At 40.0% G+C, this 22,847-nt stretch overlaps 1 protein-coding gene across 4 annotated transcripts in view; it reads right to left on the reverse strand.

The window, feature by feature from the left end:
• Positions 1-22,847, reverse strand: part of TSC22D1 (TSC22 domain family member 1) — a 95,126-nt gene that overhangs the window by 26,564 nt on the left and 45,715 nt on the right. The gene's annotated exons all lie outside the window — the stretch shown is intronic.

Consider the following 22,847-nt stretch of genomic DNA (forward strand, 5'->3'; position numbering starts at 1 on the left):
TTTCTCCGTCCTTTCTGGTACTTTTCCCTTTGTTTTAGTAGACTGGCACACAGTAAACCTTCGACGTGTTTCCCCGCCACCCACCAGAAGACACAATTGGCAATCAAGTTCCAAGCATGAGGGTAGTGTAAGGAGATGGGTGGAGGGGCAAGGGCAACAAATACCAAGCATGCATAATTAATCTGAGCTATGGCTGTCTCTGTAGAGAATGGAGAAAAATTGTTCCTCCTAGCATACCACACTGTAAAGAAAGCTGAGATCCACAGCACACAAAAAAAGATCAGTCTGGCACCTTTAAAAAAGCCAAAGGTATTGGGGGAAAAAAAACCACCCAACAATTAAAAAACTTTATACATTATCCTGAAACGCACAGACTAACCCTAAAACCATTTTAAGTTCAGATATTTTTACATTCAGCTCAACAGCTCTCAAGAAGTGCTCAAAAATCCAACAACTCCTGTTGCCCTCAAGAAGAACAGCTGGTTTATGTTTTTTAAAGACCTGAACCTTTGTTCAATTGCACAGCAAAAGGTATCTGAAGAAACTGGAACATTACATCTTAATTCTGTTTTATCACTTGTCTCAGTTATTTTCTTGCCAACCTGAATTAGGAGAAAATTAGATAGTCTTCAAATTGCTCATTATGCTCATGCATAAAAAAGTTTTTACTAGAATTAAAAGGTATTCCACCCAGCACATTTTGTTTTTTAAAGCAAGTGGTTATTCATGCTGACTTGAGACTCCCTTCGTTCACCAGTTAGGGGGCTGCTTTTTTCTTCTTCAAGGCCCCTATTTGTAGAATAGCTCAGCTGCCTACAAAACACTCCTATGTCTCCATACAACAACCATGAAACACAAATTACCCATTTTTGATACAAACACTCCTCTAAATGCACAAAAGCAACTTTTTCTGGTTTTCTTATTCTTTATCTCTGCACTAACTTAGTTTTATATTAAGATGAAACTGCCACTGATAACAGGCACCTAAAATAGCAATACATCTTTAAAAAAAAAACAAACCAAAACCCAAAACTATCCTTTGACCATATACATAACTTTTGAGGAAAACCAAAGAGGTCATGAGTATTTTTAAACTTGCCATATAGCATACTACACACAAAAATAGGAATCAGAAGTGCACAATGATTCCAGAAATGTAACCAGAAAGTCCGCAGTCTCACTGCAGGAAGGCTCAACATTATCCACACCAACCCTGCCCCGGAGGACTCTTTATATGTGGAATTAACTTTCGCAGTCATGCCAAGACAAAAGCCTCCCCGTTTACAACTGGGAACTTGAACATGAAAGATATTTTTCTCCCAAGCATCATGGAATTCTACGATTAATGATTCTACCTGGGATTTATTAAATGACAACAATAATTAAGGATGCCTTTCCTTCCTTTGATGCTTCCCTCCTGTCACGGTCTGTGGGCTTGAAGAGGCAGCCACTCCTCTAGTCAGAGACACACAGCTGGTTTGCAGAGGTCAGGCAAATGCCTAATGATGACTTCTCCCCAGAAGTCTAGCTCTAAATATCTTCTATGTTAAATTTCATTTTATTCAGCTTTTAAGTAAGCAACCCCAAACCAGTACTCTGCAGAATCAATCACCATCATACGTAAATGCAAAATAGCCAGATATGGTGTCAGAAAAAGCAACTGCAATGCTATTAGCTACTTCCATCAACCACCCCACAAAATATAAGGTATATAAGGCCAGTGGAAAGCTCTGCCTAATTTAGTGAGTACCATTTCACAACTGTCATATGCCAGCAGTCTGCATCCTTGTAGATCATAGTGGAGCATCACCGCTCCTTCCCTCAACCCACTGCTGTTAGTTTGGTCAGATGCAGATACAGCTGTGTTTCTGACTACCTGTACATGCAGATAGGAGTTATTCTTGACCAAAGCTGTTCTGGTTTTTACTGGCTATTGAATGGTGTTCAGACTGAATCCTGCTTCTAGTGAAACAATCTACTTAGGAGTAAAAGCCAAATCAACAGTTCAGAACATTTAAGATCTCATGGGGAAAATGAAGACGCTAAATCATGCAAATGCCTCATACTCTGCCTACTTTGTTCACTCAGCCACCACTGAACTCCACTGCCTTTTTTCAAGGAAACGAGGACTTGACCCTCTTCCCCTCTGCAAGGCCCTTCCGCTGATACCGCATTCAGTGCGGCTGCACTCCTGAGATTAAGCTTCCACCAAGGAAAAAAAAAAAAACCAACACAAAACCTCAAGTTATGGCCAGTTTCTCGCAATTCCTGAGGATGCTACTTCCACACGAACATGGCTTTACTTATCCTCTCCGCGTCAACTCGACAAAATTTAGAGAATTTTGACAAAAGTCTAGGGCCAAAACGTTCCTTCGCTGCCCGAACCGTTCATTCGCACCCCTCGGCTGCCGACGGCGCGGGAGGAAGGAGGGAGGCCAGCAGTAACTCAACCCCGCCACCTCCTGGCCGCTGCCGGAGGGAAGCCGCGCTCCTCTCCGCCGCTCCATGCACTGTGGGGTCGCCCCCCCCACCGGCTCTCTGCACGGACACGGATTTTTGGGGGGCAGAGGAGGGGGGACACGGAGCGGGGGGGGGGGGGAGACGACGGGACCCCCTTCCCGTAGGCGCCGGGAGAGCTCGCCCGGTCGCGGGGATCCGGCGGCCCGGCCGGTGCCTCGCCGCGGTCGCCAGGGGGCGCCGTGGTGCCGGCCGCCGGCGGGCCGAGCCCCGGTGAAAGCCGGCAGGGCTGCCCGGGGAGCTGCGGGCACGGAGCGGCTTCTATACCGGCCCTAAAAACTCACCGTAAACAGAACGAATCGATCACGATACACCCCCAAATAAAACGGGATGGAGCCGTCCGAGGTCTCCTTCGTTCCTCCAGAAAAAAAAACGTTGCGTCGCCCTGAAAACAGTCCGCAAACCGAGACCCAACCGGCCGGTTTTGCCTGCGTTCACACAGAGAATGGCCAAAAGTACAGACACAGAAATATCTTTTTTTTTTTTTTTAACACAGCAGCTGGGTACGTAAGAGCCCCTGACCCCCGCGACAGCACTCGGTGGTGCTGCAGACAAAACCCGACTCGCAGCGCAAAGTGGGTTCTTGGATGACGGCGGAGCACGGCCTGGAGATGGGACACAGGGACCTGCCGGCCACATCTGTCCCCAGCTGCTCTCCATCCCCCCCGGCCCAGGCCACGCACCTCCTACCTGGTTTTTATATCCTCCTCCGGTTCGTTTTCTTTTACTACAGGGCCAATGCATGAAAACCATGCCAAGGGGAAGCCTGCAGGGACAGAGAGCCCTAGAGAAAACCTGAGCAAGTAAATCTTTGCCCTGGGCCATGTTCCCACCAGCAACTCCCCTCCTTGACTGCCCCGAAAAAGTGGGTGCCTCGGGGACACAGCACCAACCCCCCCAGCGTGCCCCTTCCCCAGGGCATCCATCAGAGTCACCTGCTGCACTTTCAGGTCTAAAAAGAGCTCAGGGCCAAAACCTGTGTTGGTTTTCCCGCTGAGTAAATATTTAAGGCTGTGTGCATGCAGAAGCCCAGATAAATCTCTGCTGTACTCCACATACATAGAGGAAGCCAGCGCAGCTCTGATTGCGGGAGCCTGCTTGTGAATGGGGGCAGAAAGAGACCGTGATCCGAATCAGATTGGGAGCACACTATGTTTTTCTTGGGAGAGTTAACCTCCAAAACACCACAGCAGACAGGCTGCAGTACACCATGCTTGCCAACTCAAGTCAAGCTAGAACAATGTCCTCCCTTCCCTCAGTCCTCTCATCAGCGAGAAAGCCACAGACAAGGCTAGCAAGGTACTGGTGTCACACCAGAACATCCACACTTGATGAGAAAGGAAAAAAAAAAAGAGCATTTCAATTTATGGAGGCATAACTTATAAGAGAGACCTATTCCCCCCCACCCCCCTTCAAAACACTGGATTCACAATATATTTAAAAATCCTTCTCCCTTCCCCACTGAAAAGCCAATGTCACTTCTCAGATTAAAGTAATCCTTATACTAATTGGATTACTAGATTCCCTCTGGTGTCTTCCTGAAAACTCCCCTAAATTTACTACTTTCCATTGCTAGGAGGTCATTAGCTTACCCACAACAAACATGCCCACAGCATTGCAGCTTTATTGAGAAATGACCCTCATCCTTTGTGCCAGCCTCACAGCATATGACAGGACAAAAAAAAAAAAAAAAAAATCAAAAAATCCAAAATGTTGTTCTAGCCGAAGATGCCAAAGGGTCATTGCACTCTCCCCCCCCAACCCAGTCCAACTTTGCTCACTGGCAGTTACCTTTGAGCAAGTACTAAGGCAGCAAGACGCTGTGCACTCAAATCCTGCCACTACTCCCAGGGATACTATGAGGAAGAAACAAGCCCTTGCTGAACCTAGCTTAAGAAAACACACGCAAGTGTGTGTGTGTGCGTGTGTACATAAGCACACAAGTGAGGTTGTTATGTCAGAACACAGAGTTTAGAGAGTCTTAATTTCTGAGACTTAAAAGTATATTCTAGCAGTGAAAAAAGTCAGATTTTATAATTTAAAAAATAAAAATAAATGTTTCTTATGAAAGATAAGAAGCTTAAAAAAAAAAAAGAGTACTCCACCATGCAACCTTTTTCAGTGCTGCTGAGTATGTACTTCAGTGTTTTTCCTTTTTATGAACACCCAAACACTTGAAGGTATTGTTTTTTGTTTTTTTCCTTCCTTGTTTTTTTCTGTTTGTTTGTTTTAACAGAGCATCAGCCAACATGGCAAAGACTTGTTCTTCAACTGCCAGAAGCATCACTAGTATAAAAGTGATGTCAGCACTGTTTTGTTAGTAACGTTGGCCTTCCTCGGAAGAGGCAGAGCATACACATTGCCAGGTCAAGCATTAATGGAAACTATTGTTAGTTTACTTAGCCCAGCAGCGTGAAAGCTCCTAAGACAAGACAACATCATCAAAAAAGACCTGGGATCACCTCAATCACTCACTCCAACTACTTCAGAAGATCCATATGCTCAGAAATCCAAGCGACTGAAGACACGGCAGAGGTTATCACAAAAAAAAAGGGATTAAGTCTTGACTTTTTTGAGCTCCTCCACCTCACCTTCCCCCTCGCTGACTTACCTACACACGCACTGGAACATGGTATTTTGCAGAAAAAGATGTGCCTGCAAGATTGTGAACTCAATTAAAAAAAGGCTTTTTTTTTTTTTCAGTCTACCCTTCCAAATTTAGTAATGAATCAACTGTCATAACAGGATTTGACACAAGAGTCTGAATCTTTTGTTACTGTGCCAAGCTAGAGCTTTGTCTACTACTGTAGTTTCAATACTGCACGTAGACTCCATGAGTTATCTGATCAAAATCGTATTTACACTTTTAATTATGAAAGCAATGTTTTATTCAATTATTGCAGTGAATTGCCTTAGTTTTCCTGGTTACTTTCTTAAGTGCCTGAGTTCCTTCTACTCTCTACTTTGCATGAAGTTACAAGAAAACTCTCTGAAAATGGACCTTGACAGGATGCACAGAAAGAAGAATACTGAAGGGCAAGTATTCTTAACTGACCAAATGTCTTTTCCTATAGGTTCTGCCAGTTAGAGAATTGAAGTTTATATCTTTAACGTATGGGAACAAGTAATGACACAGCAGGTCCAATAAAAAGAAAAAAAGCAAGAAAAGTAGCTAAAAATAGAAGCCTTCAAAACCACTTAGTGAAGTATAATAATACAGGTGCTACCAACCACAGAATAATAGAAAAAATGAGATTGGAAGTGTTCTTTGGCTTTCATCTAGACCAACCTCCTGCTCAAATGAGGGCTAGCTTCAAAAGTAGATCAGGTTGCCTTCCAAAGCAACTGAACAAGAACAGACAGACCTCAAAGTTCATGAGCACTACTACCCTGACAGACCACCACAAGTTGGAAGGTGCCATCTGAAAGACTCAGCCTTAGGAATGCTGAAGAGCAGCAAACAAAAATGGTGCAGACTTCATATGGACCTTGCAATTCAGATCAGCAACCCTCAACTAAAACAGCATGAGTTATTTTCTGAAACAGCAGAAAGGAAAACAACAGAGCATCAGAAGAACTAGCAATTGGTTCCCAAATATTACAGTTCTAGGATATGAGAACCAGGAAAAACTGTATGGCTCATCAAAAGTACAGTTACAGAAGTACAGCAGGCAACTCCTCAGAACATACCTTATATTAAGCTGTTTTAAAAATTACTTCAGCTATTTGGCTTCTGCACTCCTGGTTGGAGGCCAAACCAGAATCTCAGCTCTCCAATAGCAGTAGCCTTTAGCATGTCATACCCATTTTCTTGCAACAGTTTAAGCTAAGAGATGACACTAGCCTGAAAAATAAGAAGTATAAGTCTTCTCCCTCCTGGATGTTTTTAAGGAGAGAAGTCACATTCCCTCTGTCTTCCAGGGTAAACAACGCAGCAGCTAAAGAGAGCAAGAAACTCAGCACATGAAACCTTTTCAGAAATGCCCAAATTAAATTTGAACTGCTGGGGGGGGGGGGGGTGTATCAAAGTGAAAAGTGACAGAGAAAAGAGGACCAAATACATCAGTCACATAGAAGGCGGCAACTGGTTTTATGGTATTGTCCCAGATGAAACCCTACTTGCTTGCCTTGCAAATGTAAATATGACTAGGTTCTAGCTCCAAAGCACCCAGAAACCAAGAATTCAAGACAGTGTAACCGTACCACCATATCATGCTAGTAAGATCCAATTACATATTTAAAAACAACAGTCACAAACAATTATGTTGTAATTAGGTGTGATGTCATGATCCAGGGTGCAGACAGCATTGAAAGAAGGCTATATCCAAACTGGCAAGAGAGATCCTATCTAAAAAACCATGGCAAGAGACTGATCCAAAATGTTAATGCTCTGAGGACTACAGACTTAAGACTAAATAGAATCCATTTTAAAAATGCCTGGTCTGTTTAACAGGCAGCTATAGGTAATATTAAAAAAAAAAAAGGCAGGTGAAAATTAGAATACTTTGGTCTTAACTTTATGTTAAAAACCTACCTATGAATCTGCATGAGTTTTATATGTTTTGGTGCTGTTCTGTAACACTCAAACGACCACTTCTACAAACACCTGCATATCTTGGGACTATTCCCTTCATAACATATCACCCTGTTTCAGTCCAAATGTTTAGATGAATGCTGCCTGAATTAAACCACGATTAACAGTTTGTTAAAGTGCAAAGTTATGTATTTGATTAGTAACTCTGTGGGTACTGCTCTCTACAGTCCCTTCTAGACCTCAAAAGCAAAATAAAGCAGAACACAAGAACAGAAACACCAACATTAAAAGATGCAGAAATGAATTTAAGAGACATAGAAATGAATTTCACCAATGGCTAGTTCAGGAAAAAAAAACACAGAAGAACGCAGGGTACATGAAGTATGAAGACTACATAAATGAACTGGAGACATATCTTAGCCTTGTATCATCTCATTTAAAATGGCCATGTTACACAACTACAATTTTAAGTATTTTCGAAGTCTATTAAGACCCAGTTACCTTTTGAATCCCAAGCACTCTTGCCTTCACTGACTGCCAATAGTAACCACGCACTTAACCGAATGTCTTTCTATAGCTTCTATGAGTTAAAGATTGACATTTCTACTGTTTCAATAACTTGATGGTCACACAGTTATGACAGAATTTTCCTTTTTTTAATGCTAGAAGTTGTACTCCAGACTGAGCTCTAACAGCAAGGTTAGAGACATGCTAGAAATGTTTGCAATACATGTTTGCTGAGGTTAAGAATAGCCCAAAGATAAGCAGTTGCCTAAACTTGGCAGTTATGAACTGGGACTCTACACAGGCACAAAACATTCTTCTGATGCTCAGACTCATTTGTTCTCAAACACCGACTGTCCTGGCTCCAAAGCCGTACAAAAGTTTAATGAGGTGACAATCCCCTGCTGTCACAAAGTTTTGAGATATTCAGGTCACAGAAAAAAAAAAAAACACACCAAAAAAACCCCCACGGGTAATTTGACGCAACAGGAACTCACAGAATAGAGTTAGATAATAGGTGCTGGGAGTAAGGTTTTTCCCATAAAGATAAAAATCCTGGGTTTTTTCCCAACTTTAAAAGAGAAGGCTCACACTTGGTATCAGAAAACGTGTGCATATTTGATCCTTGAATCTTGGGGAGGATTTAAGAAAACCTCTGATAAACCCATTCTTTTCAGGGGAGTCACCATTCATAATCATTTCTTTACCAAAGCTCTCACAGAAGCTTCAAACATCTTAAAGACAGTCTTACCTTTATATGCATCCATATTAAAACTGGACTTGGAGATGTAGGTTAGCAGGGAAAGAAGAGGTGTAGCAATGCATATATCATCCATGGTGATTGAGTAAGTCTGTCTTTCATCAGCAAGAGTGCCATATTGAATTTATCTTCATTAACAGCATAGAATTTCCCATAGCATTTGTGAGAAATACCGATTTTGCAAATTTAGCAGTATTTGATCTCACATGCCATCTCTACCATTTCTCCTGAAGCCACTGTAATGCTACAGCTACTAGAAAAATAACTTAAAAGTCATGGCAGCAATAAAAGAATTCCCTCAGCCCATAAAATACATCCATTTTGTCTACAGTGAAACACGTATTTTTTTTTATTTTACATTCCACTTTCAAAAATAAAGTATACTGAAGGCCTTGTTTGTACCAGTAGAGCCCGTCAGACTCATTATTTCCATTTAAAATTTGACGTAAGAACATTCATAAACACCCTGAATACAGACATAGTAACAGCAACTTGAGTAATTGTACCTGCCTGCTCCACATTAATTTTATTTATCACCGGTTAGCATAACATGTAAGGGTCCACTAAGTTCAAATGCTTCCATATTAGAAAGCTGCACTGAATCATTTTTCAACTGATTGTAATTAAATAGGACTTTTCCCTAGAATTGGTGATCAGTTCTGAAAGCAGATCATGCACAACGGGACAGATTCTTCACCTAAATTAGTCAGACATTGAAGTTCTTTCATCTTCTTCCCTTTTTTCATAGATTCTTACTAGGAAGTACCCAGGTTTCCATTCATTTTAAAAGCAAAACCAGAAAAAATGGCATTTTGGTCTCTGAAAATACAAGAGTGTTCTATTTTCAGTAAAATCTTCACATCAGTATGCAAGACCATTACACCGTCATTACGTTTCACAATCATTAAGAAAATGGAACTTCCAGATTAACAAAGGGCAGACACAACAATCTGGACATTTTCTCATCACATGTAATGGACAAAAATTAAATGATCACAATTTAGACTCAAGCTTTACTGTCTCCCTGTCTGCACACAGAAGACAGCTTTTCATTCTTCTCTAAAATAGCTGCATCTCAGAATTAGCTTTCAATGGAAAGTTACTATAGCTAGTGATGGATACTACCACTATAAATACTTACTTGAAATAAAGTGATGGAATAAGCTGTTAAGCTAAATGGAAGACTTGTTTTCATCCTCAGATTGACTCTCAAACACACTACCCATAATCAACAGTACAATCCTCAAATATTAGCTAATAAAAATGCCAAAAAAAACATGAGAATTAACAAAAAAGTTAGCAGAGTCAGAAAGGCAGAGCTATAAATAGTCAACATCTACCAAAACACAGGAAAGTATTATCAACACGGAATAGCCAAAATTACACATATAGCATAAAGAGTATCAAAGATTTTTATTCCTTTCTTGCACTAAAGAGCATAGAAGACAGTGAGAATTTCATTCAGTTTCTCTCCCCCCATATCATGGGATAGAAGTTTCACGTTTTCATCTAGATAATTACTACTTTTGTCTTTTGTGAATTATAGTGTCACCCATTTCCAACTGAAACCAATGCATTTATTAGCTTAAGCAAGAAGGATTTGGGCTTCAAGTCATTAAGTATTTCAGAAATATAGGTTAGTCTATCTATAATTAGCATTCCTGATGATTTAAACATGGTTTGATGATTACTAAATTCATCGTCTTTAAATAAACACTTCTGACTCAGCATCAGCAGAATAGAGACGTTTTCATCAACTAATTTAGCTTAAGACTTTTTGGCAAGCAAGAATAGGAAAGAACCAATACTTTTATAAGATCAGTGAAGGCAGGAATAGGCATGCAAGTATGCTAACAAGTAAAAGGGAAAATATTATCATGAAACTGAATCCAGAATCACTGCAGACAATTGTTCCCATACTCCAGTGATCTGTGTTTCCAAGTGAGTAATCAGTAAGCAGACACTATATAGACAAAAAAAGTTCTTATCTAAGTATTCAGGTAAGGGACCTACCCTTTTTTTATTATGATTAAATACTAACATGCTTTAGAAGTCAAGTTGTATCTTGTAGGAGCTAACAGAATATAAAATGGAAAACACTTATTTCAGTACTTAGTGGTCAACGAGGATGAAGCTAATGACTTCTGAATCAAAGATTTAATCCCATAATGGAGCCACAGTGTTCAGTTGCCAACGATGAGCAGCGGTCATCTCAGCAAGTCACCTGCTAAGCAAGCCAGGAAAACAATACAAAAATAAAAAGCGCCATGTATCCATAGTGGAAGAATGTACGAAGAGTGAAAGGACATGTGCCCACTAAGATCCTCAGCAAACAAACAAAAACCAAAATGAGGTACTAGAATTATTTCATCAGTTCATTATTGTCCAGAATTGAGACCTTCCCACAGCTCTCAAAGATCTGACCCATATTCCGAGGCCAGATCCAGAACTTTACAGGTCATCTGAAACACAAAATCTTGTTTCCAATACATTGGTGTCACACAGTGTATTGTCAATCTTTCTAAACACTCACAAAAAGATTTTTTCAAAGATCCATATAATCCTTTACACTAGCTTATTGATAATACATACACACACCAATAATTGCACTAGAACCCAAGTCATTTTGCATATCAAGTCTTAAAGTCTGTTTTGTCTACAGACTCCTTGGAAACTTGGTTTGCGTAACACATTCCTTCCAAAAGACTCCTCTGCTGAAATTACTTTCTGGTTGATTTCTTTTTCTTTTATTAAAGATGAGGCAGTTCTCTTCTAGTTTCAAAAACTCAATCTACATTTTTTTATCTTGAATTCAGCAGAGGACCCTTACTTCCATCTTCATGAAGCAGGCATTCCACCCTACAGATTTTAACTGAAATCAATCCTTTCCAGATTCAGTAACTCCCTCAGCTTTTATATATTGCATTGGCTTATTTATTCCACATGGCACATGAAGATATCAGAGACCTTTAACTCTCTTTTCTAGTGTGTTACATCAGTCTTCAGCTACTAGGCTGCATACCGTTCCTCAAATAGCACAAGCCATTCAGATTTTTTAGCAGTACTTACACATGAAGCAAACCATTCCTTATTTTCCCCTACATCAGTCGCTTTAAAATAGATGAGACCTTAGAACGATGCTGAGTGTCTAATGTGAGCTTCTCCAAAGGTCTGACCATATTTTAAAAAAAACAAAAAAAAGTGACAAGCGTATCTGTACTGGGTACAAGAATATGGCTGAATACAATAGCAACCTATTTACGCAGTGCCTGTGACATTTTGAAACCACCTTGCAGCAAAATATCTGGGGCTCCACAGAGCGCAACAGCATCAAACATTCATTCACCTGCTTACTGCAAGTAGCTTTCCACATTCCCTGTTGGTTTGGTTTGTGTTTTGGTGTTTTTGTCTGGTGGTTATTTTTTCCAGCCAAATAAGTGCTAAGAGAATTCACCAAAGCAAAGTATTTTAACAGCTGTCAACTTACACAAGATTAGACAGTATTACTAAAGAACAGTTCAAGTATCTAGAAGGTTTTATGAATAACGGCTTTTGTTGAGAAGAAGTTTTTTACGTCATTGCAGAGAAACTTATTACAGGTTTAATATGATTTGCAACCTCCACTAAACCAAAATAGAGGACTATATCAGGAACTGGAGACACTTAATTACATGCTGCTTGTCTGAATTTTTCTTCAGGGGATGCATGTGGGGAGAAGGCTTCAAGGTCAGATTTAGGACCCTGAATTTTGCCTAGAATAGTCCAAAACCAAAGCGTAACAATAATAAATAAATGACAATATGCTACCAAAAAGATTTCATTAACATTCTGAAAATCCACATCGTAGAGGTCAAGCAAGGGAACAATGCTGTCAAACACTGTATGCCCACTTAAAGTTGTATTTTAAACCAAACTTTATCTTCCAAACTATATATGTTCAAAGTTAGTTATAAATGGTGTCATCTCAGGCTTCCGACTTTCTGTAAGCCACAGCATCTGTAAATCTTTACATTAAAATAATTTTCTGTTATTCCATTATACTGCTAAATTTCTTATGCTTTTCATCAGCACAGTACATTTGAAAACTGAAGCCAGTATCTCCTGAAGTAAATGCTCTCAGATGTTCAGTTTGAGCTTTAATAAGGAGAGATTTTTCAAAGAGCCTCAGCATCTCTTCTCAGACCCACATCCCTTTATTCGTAGCTGCCGAATCCAGCAGCCCAACAGAGGGGACACAGGCCCAGCTCCCTGCCCCAAGGTCCAGCTCAGGAGCAAAGCTGAGCACACGTTCCCTATAGGTGCACACGCAAAAACACGTGCACAGCACATACGTACCCAGCTGGCCACAGAGGGCAACACAAACTCAGCACTTTGGGAAACACAAGCAGCACCACCAGCCTCCTCCTGCTCCTCGCTGATCACAGTGAAAGTCCATTAGGAGAACACGTACGTGTGTGCGCACACATAGAGGGAATATGGATACCCCTGTAACTGGCCTTGGGCTCGCTCTCAGTCTCCCTAGCAGCTGACCCCAGACCCTCGGTCCCCCCAGCTGCCAGCACATGGCACACGAGCCCCTGTGGTCTCACTCCAGTTGCTGGTACTCACAGCCCCTCGCAAACATGTAGACACACTCGCTATGGATCCCTCCAGGACGTGGCCTTGGACTCTCCATCTACCCAGCAGCGGCAGGTCCCCAGAGACTCTTGCCTCTGGTTACTTCGTGTACAGACACACACACACAAACTGGGGTTTCCCCAGCAGTTGGGCTAGACTCACAGTTCCTCCAGCAGCCAACTCCTCCAGCTGTCTCCTGCAGATGCACACCCGTTTTGTCTGGACTTCACAGCCACTCCCAAGCCTCTTCTTCTACTCCCTGGCTAGTCCTGCTTCGTAGTCCCTCGCGATCACACACTGACACATGCACTCTCGCTTGACCCAGCCACGTGGGCCCTTGTCACCCATGGACTGACTCTAGCTGCTAGCACCGAGACCCCCACAGGCACACGCAGTAGGCAGCCCCTTACCCAAGGAAACAATTAGAAATATAGTTTAATGAGAAGACAGGCCAGATTGCGCTGATGAGGACAGAGCATGGCCAGACAAACATATGGTCCAGCCACCTGCTTACACACAACCAGCCCCCTTTACCCCTTGGCCCCTCTGTTTTCCTCACGGTTGTTCTTTCCCCTAAAATCACCCTGACCCCTCCTTTCTCCAACCTTGCTCCCTCCCCTAAGCATCCCATGCTGAGTTGTGTACAATCCCAAAACGTTCTTCCCTGTGTCCCATAACAAGTCCCACAGCAACTCTACCCCCCTTCCCAATCTGCAAGCTGACCCCGCAGAGTCTCTCCATTTTACTTATCAAATGTGTGTCACCCAGGTCCCCGGGGCCGATATCCCCAGTGACAGCCCTGGCAGGAGCCAGGTCGGGGGCTTCTTTCTCCGACGAGGTTACTGGGGTTCCCCCGCCTGCCGCTGTGCCTCAGGGCTTCGCTGTGCGCACAGAGACAAGCCTTTTAATCACACAGCCTATCACCCTCAATATCTCCAGACTGAACATCCAAAGCCGTTCCAAGAGTATTTATCAAAGCCACGAAAATAACATTTCAAAGTTCAAAGCTAATGTGTTTGGAAAATCATCATGTTCACCCCTTGTTTTAAGTTGTGGGGTTTTAGATTAAAAAACACAAGCACATTATTTATCAGATTTACTTACTCAAGTTGTTGCTCTTAAGTGTCAGGTGCTTGCTCATGTGTAATCCTAATAAACGTTTTCCAACAGTTATCAGGCCACTTAAGTAATACAAAAAGCACCACATACCTTGTTGACCATATCATATTATATTTGCTTTATAAACACTCATGACTGTTAATGTTATTGCTAAGCAACTGGACTATCTACCATACAGTATTTGCATAGCACTGTCTATCAGCAAACAAATGATTTTGAACTCTTTTAGTTCACAATTCACAGAATTACACCCCTAACTAACACTGTACGGGTTATTTAAACTTTTGATAAATTATTCAAATCATCAGATGACAAAAAACTCATTCACCACTAGCATTTAAAATATTGGAACTGTAAGGAGATTAAAAAATATGGGAGGTTTGGGTTGTATGGGAGATGACAGGAAAGCTGCAGTTTTAATCATACAGCAGCTCTGCAAGGTAGAGGAAGCAAAACTAAAGACATCTGGAATTTGTGAAGTACCTTAGCAGCTGCAAAAATGCAAATCTGTTCATGCACAGAAGAAAAAGAATTAGTCAGAAAATGGAAGAGGAACAGAGAGAAAGGAACTAGGGCTGTGTTCCTAATGTTGTAACTGAAAAGCTGCCCTCTTCCATTGTCTCCCACATATTACTTTCTCCAGTAACCCTAATTGTGTCCTTCTCTACCAATACACGGGGCAGTAGCTCTATCAGATCCCTCTTCCTTCCCATTTTCTCTAAAAAGCAAAGGTTTATTTTTATTTGAATTAAAACCTCACTGTATCCAAGTTATTTGATCCCAATGAAATAATTTACAATCTGGCAAAACAGCTACTATTACTGAACTATACTCTAACGCCCCCAACCCGAGTTTCAGGGTTACATGGTGCATTCCCTTGTGCAAACAATTCTACAAAAATTCATATTCCAAGAGAGTAATGAGCTTGGCCAGACACACTGAGTGAGGGTGCGTGGCTGGGCAACCCCACTAAGGGTAAGCAAAGCAGTTTCTTGCAGGGTTTATACAGGGAGCAAGATTTTAACAGCTGAATTTCAGCGAGTGGCTCTGAAAATCTGATGTAACAAACAAGTTGTGCTCTCAGCACTGCAATGATGAACTGAAACGCTGTCAGTCACTGCCATGGAAAGGTCAAATATACAGTAAGAGTCAGCATATCATTTTAAATGCCCCATTCTTCCATGCAGAAGCATCACCTCAGTTGAATGGTGTAAGCAGCCATACACTGGCTGAACAGCAGCAGGAGGAGCTCACATATTCCTGTTACTGTCAGGTCAAAACAGTGGGTAATTTTAGAACTACTCCACAAGAGACACGTTTAAAATAGACAGATGAATGATAGGAATTTGGAGTGGTGGGTGAGACTACAAAAATTCTGATTACCAAGTGTCTGGAATTGAATGCTCTACTAGCTAGAGATTAACCCAAATATTAGTTAGGCAGGTTTTCTAGGCATGGAGCTTCAGAAAGTCTATGGCCACCCACACAGCCATATGCTTAGGTTATACCAGACATTCCCAACATAAATTGCTTTATTTTTTGGTTTGGTCCTTCCCTCATCATTATTGATTTCTCACCTTTACTATTATCAGGGATGCTGTGGCATCACTGTTAGCAGCCTACAGCTCAACACGGACATAAGTGCAAAGAATCACACACAAGAGGATATACAACTGATTTAAGCTGCTTTTGCACAACCACTGACCTGTTAGCATAGTTTGGGAAGTTTTTAGGACAGACTATATCTTTTCTGTATTGAACATGAGAGAGGAAGCTTTGGTTTGCTTGTAAAGTCAACATTACGACAGCTGGGGTAGAGGGAGGAAGAAGTGGTAAAAAGGATGTCATACCCACCAAGTGGAAGTGGGTAGCCAAAAGAGAAGAATATTGCTACGCTTTTTAAAAGGAAAAAAAACTTCCAAGGTAATGCTCTTAAAATTTTAAAGCATATGGCTAACAGCAAGAATTAGAAGTAGACAGAGTAAGGCTGAGGAGAAAGGACACAACTCCCTACCTCTCCAGCCCTACAATGTCTACTTAACATGCACTGCACTAGTAAAAACATGTTCCCAGTAGAAGAATTAATTTAAATAATTGCTTCCTCAGGTTAAATAGTTTTATGAAACAAAACACATTTAATATTTATACAATTGACAGTACCTGGCATCATACAGGCCTGAAGTCTTTGTGGACAATGGACTGCACATCAACTCTGTCTTCCTGTTAAAATGTAAGGCATTCTGGAGACTATATCTCTGAATTTTTCCAGGGAGAGTTGGGGAATACAGGAGGAAGTGGTACAAGACAGACAGATACTTTTAAATACATTACATATGCTTAGTCAGATCAACAGTCATAGGTTTTTAAATCAAATCATAAAACCACATTGTTTTTCAATATAACAATAGAAGAAAGAGAAGGGAAACAAAGCACACACCATCAGTGTCAATGGAGAACTACTCACGTACTGGTATGCTGGGATAATTTTAGTATTACAATGCAATAGTGTCAAATTTGTACTGGTTTAATTCCATTACCAAAATAACAAGTTGGACTAAATTTAACTCTAAGTCCTGGCATATGCGATTATGCTAGAACTTGGATATCACAGTCATAACAACATGAAGGCATAAAAAAGGGGCTTTCAAGAAGGTATCTTTAGATACATGTAACAGTTACACGTGGCCTAAAATTCTCAGAATGAAGTATTACAGAAAGAATTAAGAGAATTTAATCAATTTTAATGTTGTTGATCAGAGAAACACAAATTTAAAAATCCCTAGTCAAACTGTTACGGTTTTCCCACTCAGGTTACAGAGGAAATGACTAACTTAACATCACCAAGTATCTGTTACATTTACATCAATGTTATTTTAACTATTCTTTGTGCAGATTCTACTTCCACGTAAAATCACAAGTGCAGTACTTAGTTCAAAGCATATGGATGACAGAAGGAAAACAAAGTCTTTATGGCTCAGCAAAGACCATTTCCTATTCTCACTTACACTATGAGTCCTATTTTAAAAGGCAGTCAACAAGACTTCAGTAAATTACTTCAGTAAATTGTGCTTCCTTCATTGTAACAACTAATCTAAGAAGAATTTTATTTGGTCTACATAACATCAAAATAAACTCTAGAAAAAGGATTGGTAGAAAACAAGAACTCCAGCCTCAGATTTGTGTTAGCACAATTAAAACCTTGCAACCAAGCTGTGTAAGATGTTAAGTCATGTATCTGCACAAGCAGAAAGCACGTATTTCTGCATGTGAAGCACCATCTGCAAGCAATAAACTTCTCTATCTTATTCTGGCCTCCAGGAACATAAATAATGGCCTTTCAAACAAAAGATACACAGCTGGAGGGGGTGCCAAGATAAACCTGCAGTACTTGTGTTTACTGTACCAAGTCCTACACAGTCATTAGGAGTTCCCAGGAATAGTCTCTCCTAGAAGCCCACTTCTCTCTACACATGCCCCAAACTACACCATCTATTCTGACATGCTATAACAATTAGGTTTAGTATAACCCTAAAGCTGTTGTTATACCCCAGGAAGAGAGGAGGAGAGCCCCCAGATCTCTAGGTGAGATGTTAGAACAGACCCTCTTAACAGCACTAGCAGGACTGCTTAACGCAGCATTTGGGGAAGAAGCACTGCCCTGTGTATGCACTGTCATCTTTCCAAGCAACAGTGATATCAAATAAGCATGTGTTTAGAGTCAGAAGGTACACCATAATGTCTAAGACAAATACAACAAGCAATTATTTCTACCAGAAATACCAACATGCCCTGCAAGGGCACATCAGCTCACAGAGCATAAATCGAGACAAAGACTCCTAAAAGGTAAGATACCATGAGTTGGTAACAGTGTTATATAGTACCTTGTCTATCCATAAGGACCACAATGTCTCTATGAAAATTCAGTAGCCACCTCTCAGGGAGGCTGCACTGCAGTTAACAGGTCCTCTCCTAATGCCATACAGAATTCTTATGGCTTCCCTACAAACGGGAAATGAAAGTGGTATTAATGAATCCTCTTGAGTTCTTAGATGAATGAAAGATCTTTTTATGAAAAAATCTTTTAATAGATGGCCTCAGGACTCAAAAGCATCTCCTCAAAATAGAAATCTTGAGCTGATGCTCTTGTAAATACATCACAAAAGCAGGAGAGCCACTTCAGCATTCAAGTCCACTTCTAAAGCTAAAGATTTGAATAATTTTTTTCCCTCCAGTGGGACCTTTGGTCTTGATCTTCTATATTGCTATGGTTGTGACTGAGAAATACTCAGGTCCACCATATCTGAAGTTTAGAAAGTACTGAAAAGTTAAGTTGCAGGTCATGTTATTTCATTACCATTTCTAGAGGACATGATTCCCACCTTCCTCAAGCCCTAGCCCACTTTATTCCAAGTTTCACTGAGCTAGCACTCAGGTACTAAGCCATAGGAGTGGCAAAGCCACCTCTCGATAAGTAAATCTAGTGTTGTTTTGTAACACAAGGAAATCCCTTCTAAAAAAAAAAAAACAAACAAAACACATATTTACAAATACTTGTTCCAAACCAGGCTTGCACTCTTCAGATTCATTTACAACCTTCATCTTTAAACAAGTTAGTAACACATCTGTTGTTCATCACTGCAATAGCTACCATGAGCAAGCAGATTCAGCAACTTACTACTTTGAACTTCACAATTTAAGATTGAGAAGTAAAACCACCAAACACCACACATGGTTTAAAAATCCATACTGCTTACATAAGCCATTTCTTTTACTTAAAATGCAAATCAGTGACCAACAAAACCATGTTAATACTTTATTTAAAAATGAAAGAATTAACTGACTTAATGCCTTGTTAATCAGCCTGTGCTCAGCATTTAAACCTCACTGCCCTTACAGGGCAAGAGCATTCAGGTCAAGTCAAAAAAGCAGCACACAGGAGTAACAGATGGCAAAAAAAAAAAAAGCTTCCTACAGCCCTATCTAGTGACAGAGGAGCACCACCACTGCAGTGACTGATCACCGCTCCTTGTGGGGACAAAAACATTCAATTACTCATTAGTGCAGAATCATCGATAACTAGATAAATGTAGTACAATAATACTGTTTTGAAAGGCTGGGGAAAAGTTATTTTAAAGCCCTTACCTATTTAATGATTAAATGCTGGGTTTGATGGACTTTAAAGTCAAAAGGAAGAAACTGAAGCTCTGGGTTCCTAAAGCTGTTTACAAAAGTGATATTCTGCACCAACACGCTATAAACATCTATAGAATTATACAGACATATCTATATATCTATTTATATAGATATAGACAGATATAGACATATAATCTCACTTGCACAGAAAAATATACCTGATACTCCAACATACTCTTACAGACTGTAAGAGCTTGGACTGAATATAAATTCATGCTTTTAACTTACCAAGCACTTAAAAAGATATCAAGACTAATGGTTTTGAAGCTGTAGAAAACAATATCCTCTCTCACCAAATGTCCTCACTTTAAAAAGTAAAAACTGTATCCTCCTTATAACCAGAGGAATAGCCTCCTCGCAGAACTCGTTATCTTAGTCTGCTTTCTGCAGGCAATCACAGTAGTTGCTTTAAGTTTGAGCTTATTTTGGGTTTAGCTTTCATTTTAAAGGTCAGTATGAACGTCTAGTGCTATGAAGCAGCTCTTTAAATAAGTTTAAGACATCAGAATTTAATTTACCACTTTCCTTTCATGCTTCAATATAAATGTCACACAATATACCATCTCCAAAACTCCTCCTCAGTGTAAAAAATACACAAAATAGTGTTATTCAACTACAGATCCCTTTGCAACCTCATATATACATATTTGTGTACATATATGCACACCCCCATACAGATAATATTCATGGGTTGGAAAGATACTACTTTGATTTCTTCTGTATACAAGAGCATAAAATGTTATATAAAACACTAAAATAGATATTTAGTTCCCTTACCTGTAAGAATGCTTTAATTTAGCAAAAGGCTAACACAAACTCGCAGCTGAAGCCGTCACTAACAGCACCATAGAGAAAAAAACCATATAAACATATAAACTAAAAAAATAAAATTAAAAAAAAAAATCTTTCCACTACCTTTACATGAAGACAATACTACAAACCCAGTCAAAAAAATAAGGTCAGTGTGCTAAATAAGACAGGAACTAGGCAACAAGGGCAGAGGGCTTACTAAAAGTAGGTCTTCACTAGCAAAGCCTCACACCATTCAAGTACAAACTACTCCTTTTTAAAAAACCTCAAGCTGGGGGGGTGGGAAATCAGAGTAGAATCCCCAGTCTTTGAAGATAATTATTTTTGTGTCATGTTAAAAAGAAAAAGAAACATTGTATCATACATTATATTGTACTTCATACTATAGGTCTGGAAACTCCCAACAGTGGGATTTTTGTCTTTAAAAAAACCTTGTATGACAGCCTATGCTTAAGTCGAATTTTGAGGGAACAATTTTCAATTTTGGGTGCAAGCGAGGAAATTCAAGCTCCTTTGGGGTGTAGATAAAAACCCTTGCCTTATAAACCAAATGAATTAGTGTTTGTACTGAAATACAATCCATGGCTCATTTAATAGGCAAAGTCTCCTTGGCATTGAGAGAAAAAGGGGAAAAAAATGACATCCTGAATTATTGTATACAGACTAAACTGAAGATTAGATTTGAGGTGGGAGATAGAAACAGCATTCATAGCATATTACAGACACTATAATTCTAGGTTAAAAGGTAAATTCCTGTATTTTGATACAGGTCAAGGCTTTTTTTTTTTAATCAAGATTAATATATTTCATACATTAGGTTATGGATCATATTGAAAGCAATGAATTTTCCAGGTTTATCTAAACTGCAAGGATTCTCTGATGGGTGGGGGGAGTTTGCTAAGTAAATACAATCTCTTCTTCATTGTGCCAGAAATTAAAAAGGAAACACAGGAGCAAAGAAGGGGGGGGGGGGGGGGGGGGGAATATGGGACTCTGGCAGTTTTATTGTATTTGCTTTTAGCTAGAGCAGAAAAAAGTTCCTTCAGGCAACAACAATACCTGCCTTTCAGAAAGCCAGTTACTAAGTGATTTACTCCAGTGCAGTCCACAAAAAAAAAATGTTCCAAGGAATGTCCCAAGAATAAGTGAATATCACATGCTAATCAAACTGGTCAGACTATTCACCGAACCAAGGCCTTACACAATCTGGTTCTCAAGTATCTCCAATCTATAATTCCGCACTCTGTGCAAAGAAACAAATACAAACCACTAGTCAAGTCGTAACTACTTACATATACCTCCTTATTTATGTAAAGGCAAAAAGCAGACTTTATGTCATAAAGTACACTGAATTGCAGAGTAAGCCAGATTTTGAAACAGTAGGCACTGCAAGAGGGACACAAAACAGATGGTAGTTCAGGGTGACAAAATGTGGCAATATAAACCATTCTCTGCTTAAGCATAAAGGCAAGTGAAGATCCTAGATTTATTGCATCCATGGCATTAAAGCCCTTAGAAAAAGGTTTGACTTGCAAAATCATAAGGAATGGGCAAGGAGCATAGGCCTTTGTATCATTTTATATTGCCACCAAGATTACAATTTTAAAAAGCCTTTGAAGAAGGCAGAAAATTAATCTGAAACAAGAACTTAAGTGCAACTACAAGCAGGAATTTGGGTGTTAAGATTACCTGGAGAGACAAGCAAAATGCCCTGCAGCTGAAGTACTGCCACACTGGAAGCACTGGTTTGACTGCTAGTGGTGGAGACACATGCAGGTCTTCCAAGTAATATGTATTTTTGGAGAATGTGAGGACTGATATGGGGACAGAAGTTTCCTTGATTTTTCTTAAGCATTTACTCTCTGAACAAATGTAGTATTGCTGTCCATCTTTCTCATTTGCAAAACTGCTTCATTAAAAAAAACAGTTCTGAGCTAGTTAAAAAGGAACTATTACAGAGACCTGACTAGTGTACCCTTTCAACAGGGATAGATGGGAAAAGTCTCCAAAGCAGATGCAAGTATAGGGAAGAATAGCTTAAACAAAAAAAGTCAATAAAATTTAGCATTAATACAAGGGAACAGATACTTAAAAGATATCAGGCACACAAGTATAAAAGGGAATAAATATGTCAATACAGAAATCACTTCTTGGAACACTCCTCAGCACAGTATGTAATAGAATAAAGCATTATTGTTCCCTAAAATACTGAAGGAAAATAATTTCCTCAGATGGTTTGTAAATAATGTTTTAAAAAGTTCAGATATCAATCAAGCAATGTATGAAAAATATTAGTTGTGTTCTAGGATACTACAGAGGTAAAAAGAGGTTGACGCATGAAAAGCTAAAAAGTTTGTTACAGCATATTCATTTTTACTACTACTCTTAATTTATTAGGAAAGGAACTAATATAAGTTCTTTCTGTGAATGTCCCTATTCTCACATCCCTATCAATTTTTTAACCTATTTCTAATCTCAACCAGATCTAATAGAGGGTTATAGCTTCCAAAGATACACAAGCTCTTAAAAAGTAACATAAAAATAAATGGAGAAGTCCAGAAGCCCTTCTAACTTGTCCTTACTTCCCTCTTTAAAAAAGCTGCAGCATTAATTCAACTGTTTTAGGCACCATTGGGTGATAAACATAACCAGTGCCCAAGGCATAATAAAGCTTCAAACTGGCGCTTATACTTTATTAGACACCAGAGAACCTAACCACACAAGCTACAAATCTATAGGAGTCCAGACTTTACTGGTGTCATTGCTTGTAGGGGGGGGGGAAAGCTTAGCTGC

The sequence above is a fragment of the Haliaeetus albicilla genome, chromosome 15, assembly GCF_947461875.1.
Source record: "Haliaeetus albicilla chromosome 15, bHalAlb1.1, whole genome shotgun sequence".
NCBI classification, from domain to species: domain Eukaryota; kingdom Metazoa; phylum Chordata; class Aves; order Accipitriformes; family Accipitridae; genus Haliaeetus; species Haliaeetus albicilla.